We start from the raw sequence: 16,676 nt of genomic DNA on the forward strand, positions 1-16,676 counted from the left end.
CAGCATATGAACGACCACATAAATACGATTTCATCCACTTTACCAGGGGTGGTGATAATCCAAGTCTATCAAGCCGCTAACGAATTGCATCAGATTTGTCGTAGTTGATCTCTTATGCATGAATCCATGTTGGTTGGTGCTGATGTATTTGCCGGCAGATGCTTTTAATGGTTCATAGATGAGGAGCTCGAACACTTTGGCGCAGGCAGCTAAAGAGGTAATACCTCGATAGTTCACTGCTTCGTTTTTGATGACCTTTTTGTGGATGGGTGGTAGTCATGAGACCTTCCACAGTGATGGAAAGGTTCCTGTGCGCAGAGATTCGTTAAAAATCTTAGTTAAAACAGCAGCTACCGATACGGCACAACGCTTGAGAATTGTCGCTGGGATACCATGTGGCCCCTCGGAATATGATGACTTGAGACGCTCGATTTTTGGGTAACCAGGGTCTCGGTGACGAAAGGTAGCGTGACATGAATTGCATCTGCCGGAGTGTTCACGAGTGCGGAAGCAACAGCCTCCGGATGTGTGATGTTAGAGATGAAGCTATCCTCGAAACGCGTGGCGAACAGTTCACAAATATCTAATGGCGAGTGTGCACAATTATCCTTATACCGAATAGTCCCGGGGAGGCCAGTTGACTTGCGCATGTTGTCGGCAAAGCTCCAAAAGCGGCGAGGGTACTTTTGCAAGCTTCGTTCAGTGTGGCGTATATATCGACGATAGCAGACTTTATTATAACGTCGATAAAGTGCATGAACACCATTGTAGTAAAGCCGACACGGTGTGGACCGACTAGCGCGCAAATAGTCATAAGCGGCTCGCTTTGCTTTTTTTAGCGCATGCAATGTGCGGTCACCCCACGGCGGCCCGCGATGGGGCTTTTTAATAGGAGCACATTCACGCAATGCGGCCCGCATAAACTCTGAGAAATCGTTCGTGGCATGGTCAATGGATGTATAGTTTGAGCATTCAAAGGATTGGTTGAAGGAGCAGATCAGTCTCTTGAGTTTAGTAAGGTCAGCACATGCGTAATTGAGCTTTATTTCCGTAACAGTGGTAGCGTGATTCATAGACGATGCTGTGATTTCCAAATCAAATTCGAGCGGTGGATGATAGCAGTCTATTGGCAGCAGCGGGTGCTCGCTGACGCGTATGAACGAAGAAGTTGTTGCACTTGACCAATTTCCGTATGCAAGGTCTAAAATGCGCCCCATAGAGTTAGTGTTGTTATTAAGTTGGTAAAGCGCATTCTGGTGCAGTCCATCGACGAATTGGGCGCTACGAACTGAACTAGTATGAGGTTCAAAAACACAAAAGGGGTTACATGATTCGATTGCGCAGGCGACCAGGAAAGAGCGGGTTGGTTAAAGTCTCCCACGAGCACGAATCTGTCGTTTGGACCTAGTGTATCGCAAATGCTGTTGACGGTGTCCAGTAATGCATTTTTTTTTTCCTTCGTCCGTGCTGTGGTTGGGAGGAAGGTAGGCAGCAGCAATGTATAAACGGTACGGCGGGAGCTGAATGCAGATGCAAGCGAATTCAAGTGTTTGCGCAAGCACTGGAAGCGCATGAGAGCGGAGCGCGGAACTCACCGCAATTCGTACTCCACCGCCTCGAGATAGAGAGCTATTTGCGGCATTTCTATCGCATCGATAGACACAGTGCGCATCGCCAAATAGGAGAGCTGTGGGAAGGCTGGGATCGAGCCAAGTCTCCGTGAGTACCACAACATCATAGTCCACTTCTAATACAGTTAAACGGAACTCATCAGCTTTGTATCGTAAACCTCGCACGTTCTGATAGTATACAGTTATAGACGTTGAACGGACGTTGAGTGGTAAGCGTGTTGGTGCATGGTCATCGGTGAGAGATCGTGTCGTTGACGTGTTGTTATTTCGTGTAAACAAGTGACTAGTCAGGTTCAGTGGCACAGTGCCTTTTGAGGAAATAGTTGTGTGATTGTTACTTAAGAAAAAAGTGTTGAATAGTAGTTTGGTGAATTTTAACGGTGTTTGGTGTAGCTGTAGTTGTTTTTGGTGGAGCAGGCGTTATTAAGGTACAATTCATATCGGGTGATAATTGTACAGAGTGCATCGGGCTATGTCGAAGAGGTATAGGTGTATTTGTGTTGGTAAATTCAGGACAATGGTGAGACGGCCTTTGTGGGAGTGAGATAAACTCACGCACACCGAGCTGGACCGGCCAAGATCCTGCGGTAAGTGCTTTATCTCGAAGAGCAGCGATAATTCTAACCTTGAAAGTTAGTGAACTAACCGAGCTAATGGTTGTTCCCGCTTTCAGCAAACTAAAAGCGATGACGTCCGTGGTGTCCAACTGTGATTTTACCATCGAGACTATCTGGTCAACGGTGACGGTTTTAGCTAACTTAGACAGATGTAGCCACATATAGTTTGTTCTTAGTAGTTGTGACATGGGAGAGGTGGTAATGCCCAAAATATTGCAACACAGCCGATTGAAATAAGTTCATCTCGGGCACCCAGAAATTAATAGGATGAAAGCCATAGCCAGAAGTTATTTTTATTGGCCATCAATAGACCATGACATTGTCGATTGGGTGAATTAGTGCCATGCCAGATAGCAGCTGGCCAGAAGCACCTGGTCCGTGGTACCGCATTCATGTTGACTACGCGTGACCTCTCAACGGGGAAGGGTACCTGATGATCGATTCGTTCTCGAAGTGGCCAGAAGATATTCCAACGAGCAGTACAACAACAACGGCAACGATAAGTATACTGCGTAACATATTTGCTCTTTTTGGCAACTCAGTAACACTTGTGTCGGATAATAGTCCACAATTTACTAGCACAAATTTTGAATCTTTTTGTAGTTTAAATGAGCGCGCTTTGAGGAAGATGTCAGCCGATGGTCTCACGTTACGAGAAGCTCTGGACAGCTTCTTGCAGACCTATCGTGCCACCCCGAACGCTCAGCTGAATAATTCGAAAACTCCTGCCGAGATTATGCTAGGCCGGACTTTACAGGACTTTACTAGAGCTGTTATTGCCGCCACGTCAAGTTTCACAACCGAATCCTGGTCTGCGAGTTCGTGAGCTAAATCCCGGTGAGTTGATCTACGTTAAGGAGTACCGCCTGAACGATTGGAAATGGGTCACTCCTACGGTGGTCGACTAGCAAGGCAGATACAAGTACCTGGTTCGGACTGCTGAGGGGAAGACGTACCGTAGACACATTAATCAGCTACATCGGCTTACAGTATCGGACAATAAGATAGGGCCTTTTTTTTCAACGCTCCATGCACCCGTTGGGACAGGTTTATGTGTGGTTTGTGTTTGTTTGTGTTTGTGTTTGTGTGTGTTTGTGTGTGTGTGTGTGTGTGTGTGTGTGTGTGTGTGCATGTGTGTGTGTTTGTTTGTATGTTTCTATGTGTGTGTGTGTGTATGCTTGAGTATGTATTTGTGTGTGTGTGTGTTCGTGTCCAAAGTATGTCGTTTCGGATCGATTTGTAAGTACTTTTTTTGTGTGTTTGGGTTAGGTTTTTGTTGTTATTAGCAGGAACATCGCCCTCACGACAAGTGTTTCTTCGATACATTAACAATCTTACGGTATTCCTCTGCCGTGGTTTTCCTAGGACATCCGGGTGACTTGCGCGTTTCGGTTGTCCGAAGCGCATTTGCCACAAAAGTGCGCGATCGTTCCATCACGTATTCGATCGTTTTGCGCTTAATGCCAGCAGTCGCCATTCGCTTTATGCTATGGCGCTGATAACCGGTACAATGTTTACCTCGACCCATCGTTAGGGGCCGTCCATAAATTAAGTAACGCTGAAATTGGGATTTTTCGACCCCCTCCCCCCCTATCGTAACAAAACGTAACGTTGGAGGAGACCCCCCTTCCAAAATTACGTAACGCATGATCGAACACCCCCCCCCCTTGATTTGGTTTTGCATCAACAAATACAAAAAAATATGGGTTTATATTTTTTTATTTGATTGCTTTTATAAAGTATGCAGAGTTGTTTTAATTATTGTTTAATTAAAATTAACGTTTAATTAATGAAAGGAAAGTTAAATAAAAAATTTATAATTAAGGAAACACATAATATATATGTTGAGCATTTTTAGACATCTTGCCAGATTGGCTTCAATTGTTCAGTAATGTTTATGATGGGAACACTATCTGTTTCGATTACATTGGCATCTTCTTCATTCCATATGACATCTTCATTATGTATGTGTATTACTTCTTTTAACCTATCATCATTCTTTTGTTCTGAAGTAAGGTTTTTTCCCTTCTCCTTGGCTCCTTGGCGTAGCGCGAGTTCACGTTTCAGCACCTCCAGTTCTTTTCTTTCTAACTGAAGTTTCTCCATCTCTAGCTCGTACCACGAAGCTAGATAGGCATCCTTCGGCTCCTCCGGTGGACTCGCACTCCTACCGCCGTTCTGTCGCAGTGTCGAGTACGCCAACGGTTCCACACGCTGGTCATCCTGCAGGGGATCCTCTCTTCTACTCTTCGATGGCCCCGCTGCTGGGCTCAGGATCGTCGGTGTCTCACTTTTGTGGACTCCTCCACGTCTCGGTGTCGATCCTGCCAATAGGTCGCTATCGGCTCGATGCGCCTGCTGGTCACCACAGCTTTCCGGAGTATATTCACCCTCCATGGCACTTCTCACACTCTAACTTGCACCAAATTTTTAATTTGTTACGGATGTAACAAGAGTAGCGAAACTGATAAACAAAAAACAGATCTTTGAACACCTTTTTGAAGGGAGGGTTAAAAATTTGCTGCGCTTTATTTGCCTGTTTCTTTGCTACTACCGCTTAATCGTTCCCTGTCTCGTAAGGTTACGAATTCCCTTTCTCGATCATCCGGGTGGTCCGGATGATCGAGGCAGCCGAATTATCCAACTAATCCTGATTGACAGCACCGCACGACTGTTGTTTACCAACAATATTATACAGGTCGATGAGTTTAGCGTAGAATGACATGTAACTGTTTGAATTTTGTTGACGGTAAGATTGAAAACTACAGTCTTTACCTAAGACACACGGCTCTTAAACCTGTATTACACGGTGGATTTTTTTATGGCAATTTTCTGTCAAACCTCTGTTTTGGTATTTTATAAATGTCAAGTTCGTATTCCCTATCAAAAGATATAAAGAAATAAAAGTGCAAAACTTACCCAGATGGGCGATCATTTGTCAGTGACCAGTGATAGGATTGTATTACGTTACGTAACAGAATACGTACTCTCCCCTATGTAACAAACCGTAATGCTACAGGGAACCCCCTCCCCCCCCCCTTTGAGCGTTACGTAATTTATGGACGCCCCCTTACAAAAATTGCCTACTTGGACTGTCAAGAACGCACTGGTTAAAAACTTGAACACGACTGATGCCGTGCTCTGCTTGCGTTCTGCTTTCATACGCGATGAATCACATCGTTGGCGAGCAGCGCAAAAGGCGTATAGATAAAAACAATCAATGAGTAAGCGAGTGAGCGTCTACCCATTCAGGTCGAGAACAGAATACTGCCGCGCTCAAGAAACAAAACGCGCATTGAAAATAACACCAGCGCGCTTGCTCAATGCACGCATAAAGTTTCCGATGCGCACACAACGTTCAACTCAGAGATGCATGCAGGCTTTTCAATGGCGTGCACTGGCGAACCACCTGTGAGAAAATGCCGAGTTCATTGCTATTGTGCGCGTTTCCATTTCACACCGCTGTCGCATTGACATTCATCAAAGAGCACACCTGCGTTCTCGTCCGAGGAACAAGCGCTGCTGTCGATGCAAACTTTCGCTTTTATCCAAGTGTGAACGCACGCTGTTTCACATGATAACAACCATTATCAGAATACTTTTGACGCAATATGACATCATGGGAAGCTACGTTTCTTCCGACACAAACCCGCGCACTCGCAGATGCACGCACAAGAACATTTAAAAAAACACCACACACACACACACACACACACACACACACACACACACACACACACACACACACACACACACCACACACACACACACACACACACACACACCACACACACACACACACACACACACACACACACACACACACACACACACACACACACACACACACACACACACACACACACACACACACACACACACACACACACACACACACACACACACACACACACACACACACACACACACACACACACACACACACACACACACACACACACACGCCCACACAAACCCAAGTAATGTGGTACACAAGTGCACGGTGCGATGAAAAAAAGGCCCTAACATTTTGTCCGATACTGTATCAGTGACGGTTCGTTTAAGGACACAACACGGGCCTCGTTCACCACTACCTTTGGATATGTTATTCGATGCTTGGCACTTTAATCCGTCACCAGTACAGGCGGTCCCCGAGATACACGGTACCTCTTATACGCGGATTCGGAGATACGCGGTTTTCCAAATTTGACAGTTCTTTGAGCAAATTGTACTGATTTGACACATCCATTGCGAAATACGAAATCATTTCCATATTGATCGAATTTAAAATACCATTTCAATTGGTATATAACTGTTCAGTTCAGTAGAAACATATCAAATATTTAATTTGGAGGCTAAAGCCTCCCAGTACTTGCAACATTGCACGAAAATTAGAGATATTCGTAGCTGGAAATCACGAGATTCGACTTACGCGGAAATTCGAGATACGCAGTATTTTGCGGCCGTTTTCGATCCCCATTAACCGTGTATCTCGAGGACCGCCTGTACCTGCATCATCGGGCCAGCTAGAAGCTGATAAACCGTCCTCACCGCCAGCGCCTGTGTCGTCCTGTGTTGTTCCATCTAGTAATTTTAATATTGAGAGCAGCTGTCCAACACTCATCGAATGTCCACGAAGAAGAGCTACATCCCGCAGAGCGGATCAACCAATCGATTTGGTACATGGACCACGTCGCTCTTCTCGCAACAGGAGACTGCCCAGTCGGTTCGATGTGTACCGAACGTTTTAATGAGGGAGATGTAATGGTGTATATTTTGCTTTGGTGAGCCAACCTGTACACATCACGGCTCTCACTGATGAGTGCACTCATCTCGTGAGATGCCGATAGGTTCGGGCTTATGACGTGACCCCCGAAAGATCACTCTCTTTCCGGCGCGCCTCAACATAGGATATTAAATAATGGTTTTATATGTGTTAACTTATTCGCGTGCATTCGTCCACCTCTTATTTTAACTACATGACGACAGACCTTAACACTCACCTTGATGAATGGGGCATTATCGGGTGAGAGAAGGGGCTACTCTTCCACGGAGTTGAGGGGATAGGAAGAGAAAGGGATAGAAATGGAAGACAAGGGGGGTATTTTTGTTGAGGGTTTTTTTTTGGGAGAGAGGGAAGATTCTTCCCCGGAGGAAGAGGAGCCAATTGAAAAGGCTCGTTTTTATAGAAGGGACGAGGAGCAAGAAGAGTCAGACTCTTCGGATTGGTCTTTTGTTTCAAGTTTATCTGTAGTTTTGTTCTGATTAAAAGTTTAAAAGTGATTTGCATGTTTTTAATAGTTTATGTAAGCAGAACAATTTTCTTATTTAACTGCCAAATCAATAGTGGGTAAAAAGTCGAGCAGTCGTTAAAATGTTGGTCATTTGTATCGCGAACGACAAAAATTGGCTATATAATTATCAACTGCTTCGAAGCAGTTGATAAACAGTGCATAGTGCACATTCTACGTGAGTCAGACTGTGATTTGGAGCAATAAATCATGAATTGGAATATTTAATATATACAAAACAAAGCATTAAGATATTTCGTATGAGTTTATTATAAAAATTTGAAAACATTGCCTCTTATACAAAAAAATAAGTAAAAATAAAATTAAACTGGATAATTAATTTAATTAATTGAAAACAAGTTATTACGAAAATGCGTAAAGATGATAATTGATTATTGCTACTTGGTGTAACGTCCTACGTGGACATATTGGCCAATACAGGCTTTCGATACTTATTGAGTACCACGCAGGCGGAAAGTCAGTCCTTACTACGGAGGACGGTCCATTTTAGATTTGAACCCACGACGGGTATGTTGTTAGGTCATGCGTGTTCCACGGAACTGTGATAGTTAACTTAAAAGGTTAATAATTTAATAATAGATGACATTTTTATTGTTCATTTCATTGTTAATTAAAAAAAATTCTGGCCTTTAAATACAGAAGAGGCGGTTCCATGGTTCCAGCCGTTATCTTACACAACTTAACAACATGCTCGTCGTGGAATGAAGCTTAGTGCAGTATCCTCGCTTAGTAACGATTGAATATCCGACATCCGGGTGGCACTGAATAAGTCTAGAAATCCTGTATTGGCAGTCATGCTCACGCAGGATGTTAGGTCAAGTAGAAGAAGAAGTACATATTCTTCTTCTTCTTTTCACACGGCAAAAAACCGTTGTCGGTAAAGACCTGTATGTACCACAAGTGGAATTGGTTTTCAGTTACTTATTTATTATCAACTCAGGATAGTCAATTCTAAGTATGGGGGCATGGTCCATTCGGGGCTCTCATGGCGTACATGTTATTAAGTCTTACGAGTTGACGACAGCGCCACGAGACAGGTCCTGATTTTTTTTTTATCGTAATCATTGCATTGTAATCTACCTGGATTGCTACCTAGTGGTGAAGATAAACCCACTAGCGTTTGAAAAATGACTTCACCATCATCGAATAAGGCCCGGAAAGATTTTACTCCAAGCTCGGAATTGTCCGGGACCGGAACCATCTGAAGCCGTTCGTAACCACCTAGAACCATCCGGAGCTATCCGGAACCATCCGCAGGCGTCCTGAACCTACCGGAGCCGTCCTGATCGAGCCGTCCGATGCCAGCTCCGGCTGCAGACTAGTGGCTACGGACGGTTCAAGACGGCTCAGAACGGCCGCATACGGCTCTGACTATTCAAACAAATCGGCTTCCACCAGTGTTGCGAACGGTGACGTTCATCGACATAAAATTGTAAACATTCATTCGATTTGAAGCTTCCCATTCCCATCTCTCTCTGTCATTTGACATTCCCGTCAAAAAATGTCATTTGACATGAAGACATTTTCAAGATACATTCATTTGACATTCGCCAACCTGTATGAGTAGTGAACTGTGTCGTATTGTAAAACGGCCGTATTCATGTCAAACTACAACAGAGCGTGCGGTGCAAAGGCTTTCATTTCACTAGTTTTTGCTATTTCACTAGAATCCCCATATTCAGCGACGATACGCTTCATAATCCTCCGATCGTATCGATATGTGTTGTTCAAAAAATGTCAAATGACATTCATACTACATTGTTTACATTTCATGTCACTGCATCAGCCCTGACGGTAGCGACACGAATGAATTTCGTTTAATGACAGTCGTGTCGTGGAAGCATTGAATGTCATCAGCCAAAAAATATTTTGACCGGCTGTTTACGGTGACTGTCATGAAAAATGTCAACAGTTAACAACACTGGCTTCCACGGCACCTGCTGTTGAATAGCGACTCCGGGTGGCTCCAGTTGGCTTCCTACGAAAACATGGGTTTGATGAATCTGGATTAAAACACGCAAATTTCAAGCTGTGAATGTACGCATGTCACTGCGATATAGAACAATACAGAAACGCCCAATACAGAATTTGAAACATTTAGCATTTAAAAACACAATATAAACGTAAAACACATTTTTTAGCCGCTTTAGGCCGAAAATACACGAACCGGAATTTCGCGGCCGCGGAATTCCGCTTGCTGAAAAATGTATGGATATGACAGCTCGGGAAAGTTGCCGTTGACACTTTGTATATGGGTTTCACAGCAAGCGGAATTCGGCGGCCGCGAAATTCCGGTCCGTGTATTTTCGGCCTTAGGGTAATTGTAAACATACCCAAGTAAACAAATCCAATTTGACAGGTGGCGAAACTACTCGATCGGTTTTTATATTGGTCGATATAATTTTATCGACCGGTAAGGCCCGTGACTGTGCTTCATCGGATGTGATTTTATCATAATGCGTTCGTTAAACTCTGGGCGCTGGCATTTTGCATCAACTTTCTGCGGAGAACACAGTACAGGCGGTCCCCGAGATACACGGTACCGCTTATACGCGGATTCGGAGATACAGTCTGTTCCCGAGTTACGCGATTCTCGACTTACGCGGATTCGGAGATACGCGGTTTTCTAAATTTGACAGACCATATGTCAAATCAGTACAATTTGCTTCAAGTTCGGTAAAAATTTAATTTTTGCTAACAAATTGAAACCGCTTATAAGCCAGAAATATTAGAATTTTTCGCACAAATCATATCAAATAATGATAAAGTGTATAAAAAAACTAAATTAAACCAAAAACTCTGAGTAATCAATAGTATTTTAATTAAAAACGTGAAATTCGACACACCCGGCGCTCTAGCACCAATCGAACACGACATCGAACATGAAAAATGTATGGGATTTGACATGTTTGTCTTGTTTGTTTGTTTGTGTCTGACAGTGCACCTCCATATGATTATATGGGTTTGTTCGAGTCGGATGTCGTGTTCGATTGGTGCCAGAGCGCAGCCTTTCGCGGATATTCGAGTTACGCGGATTCGCCGGGAACGCAGAAACCGCGTAACTCGGGAACAGACTGTACGCGGTTTTCTAAATTTGACAGTTCTTTGAGCAAATTGTATTGATTTGACACATCCATTGTAAAATGCCAAATAATTTCCCTTTTGATCAAATGTAAAAACCGTTTGAACTGATGTAAAATTGTTAAATTCAGTCAGAATCACATCAAATAATTAAATTGGTGGCTAAAACCACTCCCTACTATAAAAATTGCAAAATGATTTTGATGATATTTTGACTGGAAATTTCGAAATTCGAGATATGCGTTATTTTGCGTCAGTTTTGGGTCCCCATGAACCGTGTATCTCGACGACCGCCTGTACAAGATAAGAGAGTGATGGGAGCGTTTCATTGGCTTCCCAAATAGCATTGGAGCGTTACGTTTCGCGATTTTTGTATGGAGGTTACTGCTCGCTACCTGCTCATAACACTGCTCGATAGCAGTCCTTAGTGAGCAGTAAACGTGTAACATTCTATGTAAGCTCAATGAAAGCTTAAAGCTAACCCGCTGTGCAAAGCGACGGAAAAAATCATGGCGTTCGGAGAATTTTATCATGCCTTCCTTTTCTCTCCAACGGCAAATTTGTCAAGCAGCTCGTCGAGCTTCCCGTCCCTGGCTCCGCCTCATACCCCTCGCCTGAGCGCGCTGTCGAAGGTTTGGATGTGTTGGTGCGCCAGACGGCCAATCGCTGTCAGCCATCGTCCGTGCTTTTTCGCTCCATAGCGCTATCTCTTTCTCGCGTGTGCTCAATGCTCATGAGCTGTTGTGGCGCTGTTGAGAAAAAACCGTTAACAAACATTGCGACGATGAAGTTGCATTTTCACAAATCAAACCAAAAAAGCGCAATGAGTTCAAACGCTGCAATGTAAAAATGACTACGGAATCGCTAGCTCACGCTGAAGGGTTTGCTGAGCAACGCGCAGAGCCCTAATCCGCATTAACACGTTCCGCCCGGCGCTGATTTTCAACAACATTCCTTTCCGCCGGCATCTAGAACGCAAGCTGATTGTAAAACCGGCATACTGGAAAGTCCACTGGCAGTCCCTGGGGCCTGACATAAAACTGAACGTGTTAAGCATTAAGCATAACTTTGTTATACTAAGCTTTTGCTTTCGTATGTAGCAGATTACGCAGATATGCTGAGCCGTCTGCGCATGGGTGTGAGTGTGCGTGTGTGTGCAGCACATTCGCCAAATGTGTTTTCTTCCGGAATGTTATGATCCATCGGTCAAAGAAAGGAAGGTGTGCATCACAGTGGCGGATTAGGGGGATCGGGGTCCCTAGGCGGAAAGACGAGTTGAGGCGCCTGTAAATGGTAACTGATGACCAGGAGGAGGGGATACTGGCACACAGCTGTTGGGAGATTGAACAGTCTATTTAAATTGCCGGTGGGAGGGAGAGGGGGGTGGGGTGGCTATGGGACCCCTACAATCATCGGTCACAGGTCCTGAAATTGTTGCCGCTATGGAGAAGGGAAGGGGGAAGGGGAGTGCTAATGGTTCTCCAGCCATGGAGTCCCAACGACCATCTTTCCGGGGGCCCTTGTCGCTAACACTCTGTCCACTTGTAGACATACGGCATACAACGGCATAGACTAGAGATTTTCGGCGACCGCCTAGTCCGCCTACCGTTAGATCCACCGCTGTTTCATGACGGTGTTTTTTTATGCAGGTGCATCCTTCCCGCTGCCTGCAGCTTATGCATCGGGCAGGAGATAGTGTGGCAGTATGCAAGTTGCCCGCTGGATATGAGCGGTCCCGCCGCACCGCCGTCATTCCTCACATCTGCATGCTCGTCGTGGGTTCTAACCGCGTATGAACCGTCCGCCGTAGCAAGGGCTGACTATCCGGCTACGTGTACGTCAAGTCCTGAAAAGGCCATCATGATCGCGTGGGCCATAATGACAAGAATAATAATAAGAAAAAGAACTTTGAAGCGCCATCCGTACCGGGGAAGAGTTTGTTTTGACTTTGTTGCTGCCGGGTCTACCGCCGTGGCGCGACAAAAGCACGGAATGCACTCGACCAAAGGACATGAACCTACCGAGCCTTACCCATTCCAAGCCATTGCCGGTCGCACGGTGTCATGATAACGACTCCAAGCCAACAAGTCGCCAGACTCTGGACGGACAGGTGCAGCACCATACGCTCACCGTAATAAACAAAATCAGAATCCTCTTTTGTATGAATTCAATTCATAATGTTAGCTGGCATCGCGAAAGAAATGGTTTAAAATTAACAGGCGTTAAAAATTAACCAGAGTCGTTAAAAATTGCTAGAATTTGGCATCGCGAACGCATTGAGTTCATTTGTTAATTTTAACGACTGGTCTATGCCGCCGTTAAACAAACGACTGTCAAGAGCGTATGCGATACAAATTAACAGTCGTTTAATTATACTGCTAGATTTTTTCCCCGTGTTTGCCTATATGCGATATCGAGCAGTCGTTAACTGTTTTGACGATCGTTTATTTTAACAGGAATGAACAACTTATGAACTCGGTTAAACCAAAATGAACTTTAAACAACTGTTAAAAAGAGTTCATTTATTCGCGATGCCGGCTGTTTTTTCCACTTGCGTTCGCTAGCTGAATTGGAAAGAAACGTGCTACATATCACACGCACGTTTGCTTCGATCGTGTGTCTTTTTAATACCCCCAATAGCAGAGCCGGTTGCAAAGATGGTAGTGCCAATCTAATGGTTGTGTTGTCTCTCAGGTAGCGTGGTCGAAAATGCGTGGTACTTTGTAGCCGCTGTTGATGAAAATGTACGCATCAGAATCAAACAGGTTTGGGGTTCCCGCACGCACGCACACACCCAAACACGCACGCACACACACAAACACGCACGCACACACGCACACACACATGCACACTCACACACATACACACACATGCACGTACGCGCGCACGCGAGCACGCACCCACGAAAGCGCGCACGCGATAACGCACCTATGAACGCGCGCACGCGAGAACGAGCCTACGAGCCCACGCACACGCACGAGCGAGTTATCGGAAGAAAAGCTGATTCAGATATCTTGTAGCGCATCCTCATCGCGCCGGGCGGGGAGGGGGATCGCGGCATGGTAGGCCGCGGGGCATGGGGATTTCTCAAGCTGAGAAAACATTCTCAAGCACTCATTTAAGTTTCTCAAGCACTCAAATCTTGTTCTCAGACGCGAGCCCGTGGCCGTCGTCAGTTTTTCTCACTCTGAGAAATTGTTATTGCCACACAAGCTTTATTTAGAGCTTTAAATAGAAAATATGTTTTTGATCGCATTTTTGTTTATTTTTTCAATTATATAAATTGAAAACATTTTCCAAAGTGGTTACCGAAAAACAAATAATACAATTGCTCATATTTCAGTGAGCCAATCGCTGCATCGTCAATTTTCTCAAAGATTCTCAAAGATTCTCAAAACCTATTTTGTTCCGATTCGACAAACGTTGAGAACGTAGGTTTCTCAAAAGCACTCATGAGTGCTTGAGAAAATGAGCGTTGAGAAACCCTATGGCCCCGCGGCCGTAGAGTGAACGGCCACTTTCCCCGCGCTGTGTGTGTGTGTGCGTGTGTGTGTAGAGACCCAAAAACTCGTGACAGATTTCGACAAATAAAAAAAAAAAATATTCCCACTATAGATTGTGCTACATGCTTCGAAGGTCGTTGAAGCATCAAACATGTTCAAATAAAAAAATATTAGATTAGTGTTAGACGTTCTCCTACGCTTGTTTTAAATTGGCTTCTCACCCTCGATTGGCACGGGCATCGAATGGTCTCATCAGCAGCGGCACGAAATAAAATAAACCATCAATACACCGATAACACTTTGAATCCCAATCCAGCTTCTCCTGCATCGTCTCAAGGTCACACACTAATTTAATAAATGCTAACACTCACCAATAACAATACACAACCGCAATGCACATATAATTATCAACGCTTACACCACAACACCCAATCAGCTGGCGGCAGAAGGCGAAGGCTCGGGCAAGAAGGTTGTGGTGATCTTGGGTTTGACATCCCTGATTTGCGCGACGAAACGCTCAATCGAGTTCGACACCTCAGCGCGAACAGTATAAATATAAGCGAATTTTAGTTTGTAAGAGGACTCTGGAAAATACAGAGGCGAATGAGCTAGACCTCAAAGTCTCTATAAAAATAAGTAAACCAACCATCTGGAAAATACACTTGATCAATGCAGAACGCTCGGACACATCACATCACTTGTTCCACCACTGAAAGAAATAAAATACGCAGAAACTTACTTTGGTGACCCCGACGTGATCGCCTGGAGCTCGACACAAACGTTCTGAGTTCGGCGAAATTTCAGTGCGCAAGTGATAAAACGGTCGAGTATAACGGAGCACATACATTACGTTTTTGTTTGACTTCAGTGACATTCAAGTGCACTAGTGCGAAACGTCGAAAGATAGCAAACTAGAATGGTTCGACTATCACGTGAGTTCGGCAAGCTACTTTTGTGCAGTGTCTATTGCTTGTGTCAGTGTCCATTCAAAGATCCACACTAACTGTCTTCAAACCATTAGAAGAAAGGATCTCGCTACAACGGTCGTCCAAACAGCCACCGTGCGCATAACGTCTACCCGTGAGTGCACAAACGCAACGTTGCAGAATAAAACGCGCCGCAATCGTTCGTGACTTTTCCGAATCGATGCGCAAAGCTGTGCGTGGTAGAGTGCGTAGCGGATTTACTGTTATTGTGTGTGTACGCGTGTGACGTTACGTCTGTTCAAACGCTGTCACAAAACGTTCGCGTGTATAACACTACTCAACATTACATAGTGAGTGCAGTGACATGAGTGCATCAGAGATCGGTTCTTTAATAAAATCATTTAACTGATTTTACCTAAGAAGACACTTTTGCACCGTGATCATCATACACCAAAAGTCTAGAAAAGCAACAGTGTTTCCCATCAATGTCCCTTTTCCACTCAAATATCCACCGGGTGTCGAGATTTTTCACGGACAACATACTGCAAAAGTGTGGAAATTTTCATCGATGCAGTCATCAATTGCAGCCAACGCAAATTTCATCACATCGTGAGTTTCGTGTCACATCACAGAATTGCAACCACCGAAGCAAACCTTACGAGTGACAACATCAACGACAGAATGAGTGAGAGAAGGAGACAATCATCGCAGTATTCTTCCCGTGGCGCACGCAGCAGCGCATCGTAAGCCGTGTTCCCGTGCGCCCTCCTCGCAGCCCCTCTCCGCAGCAGCATCGACTCATCGGGACGCGCCAGCGTTGATCCATTGTCTTCTGCGAGTGTTCTTTGATGAAGAACAGAATTCAGCGAATCGACGTCAACAGGCAAAATCGGTGAGCGCGTTCCATTGTTATCGCTATTTTTTATTCTTTGTTTCGTTTTGCGTTTAGTTTCGTTTGTGAATTCGGAGTATAGGTTCAGATCGAACATACGTTTAGTAACAATAGCCTGATTACAAAGAAAAATGTTTCAACCAGAACAAAGATTATCCCGTACGCCGATGAAGAGCTCAGAGCCTATCGAGATTCCAGCTACAACACCAAAAATCCCCCCTCGCTCCATAGAAAAGGTTTCCGCAAAACTTCCATGCTTTTGGGATGATTCCCCGGCTGCCTGGTTTGCTGCAGCCGAGGCTGAATTTGAGATAGCCGGAATTATACAAGAAAGAACTCGGTATTCGTATTTGGTCAGCACACTTCCAAAGGAAATTCTTCGAAAGGTCATGGATTTAATAACAAAACCCGCGGAAGATCTGCCCTACACAACGCTAAAAAAACAGCTAATAGAACACCTCACAATCAGTGAGGAACAAAGATAATCACAATTGCTTTACCACGTTGAAATAGGGGACAGAAGTCCATCCGACTTTTACCGACACATGGTCCAACTCGCTGGCAATTCTGAAAACCTTTCTTTAGAACTCGTACGAAAACTTTGGCTTGCACGGCTTCCTAAAACAATAGAAGTATCGTTAATTGCAATTGACATGCGTGACGTAAACGAACTTCTCCGAATTGCAGACAGGCATTGGGAGGTCACACAAACGG

This window comes from Anopheles merus, chromosome X (assembly GCF_017562075.2).
Source record: "Anopheles merus strain MAF chromosome X, AmerM5.1, whole genome shotgun sequence".
NCBI classification, from domain to species: Eukaryota; Metazoa; Arthropoda; class Insecta; order Diptera; family Culicidae; genus Anopheles; species Anopheles merus.